At 34.9% G+C, this 1,226-nt stretch overlaps 1 long non-coding RNA gene across 1 annotated transcript; it reads right to left on the bottom strand.

The window, feature by feature from the left end:
* On the bottom strand, positions 1-965 carry LOC109587045 (uncharacterized). Its single transcript, XR_002187364.1, has 3 exons — positions 680-965; positions 235-277; positions 1-21 (listed from the first exon to the last, which is right to left on the bottom strand). It is a non-coding gene; the product is annotated as an uncharacterized LOC109587045 (long non-coding RNA).
* Between the last annotated feature and the right edge of the window lie 261 nt (positions 966-1,226).

The following is a 1,226-nucleotide window of genomic DNA, read 5'->3' as shown; positions in this document are numbered from 1 at the left end:
TAGCAATGTGCTGACACGCCTCTATAAAAAGAGGAAGAGAAAGGAAGAGAATAAAAGAGAGAAGGAGGGAGAGAGAGAGAGAGAGATGATAGGCTCAAATAAGGACAATACTAATTGTAAAAGACAGAGTAAGAAAGAAGGGCATAGCTAGTAAACAGTGACAGGTGTATAGATGTAGTGAGTATTAATTAAATACCAGTTTATACAGCAAATCTAATAATGAGTGAAACGTACCTTTATTATTGGTAATGTATATACCAGCAGGAATACCACCAGCCTAACATAGCATAATAATAATAATAATAATCATAATAATAATAACAATAACAAATTAATTATCTTAATGGCAACAGATGGCTAATATGAACAACAATATTAAAGAAACCATATAGTTTTATGATGTGACATTTGTATGGTATAGGGTATGAGGCTTAGGTACACAGGATGTAGGGCTGCATGTAAGTAAAGTGCAAAGATAAGGATTATTAATACTTGCACTATTTACACTAAGGAAGTTAGTAGTACTACAGTATGATTGGAACTTTCTATATTACATAAGAATATGTAGAGTGCATTAATGTAATGGGGGGCTTCACTTTGTTTTTTGTTTATAGTTTATGCTACAATTATTATTCACAGAAGCATGACCAGAATAATAGAATAACTCTCTCTCTCTTACCATTATAGCTCCCATGAAAGTCATGGCCCATTCAGGTGAGTTAAACCCAATAATAGAGACACCATAATGAGGCTCCAATCCAATAGCAATACAACTCTTAGCAACTCTCTGTACATCAGCATGATACTGAGTATAACTCCATGTCTTCCATTCCCCTCCTCTCTTCACTTTCAGTGCTGGTCTATCTCCATACTGAGACACTATATCATTGAGCGTGTCTAGTATAGTAACTGGAGTAGGATCATCTTCAGAGCTACCACCCTACAGCAAGAGATTAGGATAATATATACAGTGTAGCCTCTTTAATAAGGACAAGAGTATTGATACCTTTAAAATGAGGATTGACACCTCTAAAGGACAAAATTATGACACCTTTATAATAAGGATAGTTCTGTTTTGTTTAATGTCTCAATTGGTATACAAAAGTACCTCTGAAATGAGGACACCTCTGTATTAAGGACAGGTAGTGTGGGCTCAATGGTGTCCTTAATAAAGAAGCTACACTGTGTGCAGTTACAGTCTCTACACTTACTTTTATCTTTATTTC

Source organism: Amphimedon queenslandica, unplaced genomic scaffold (genome assembly GCF_000090795.2).
Source record: "Amphimedon queenslandica unplaced genomic scaffold, v1.1 AMPQUscaffold_12704, whole genome shotgun sequence".
Lineage (NCBI taxonomy): Eukaryota > Metazoa > Porifera > Demospongiae > Haplosclerida > Niphatidae > Amphimedon > Amphimedon queenslandica.
The sequence above is the reverse complement of the archived record's forward strand: the minus strand, read 5'-3'. Positions and strand labels throughout refer to the sequence as shown.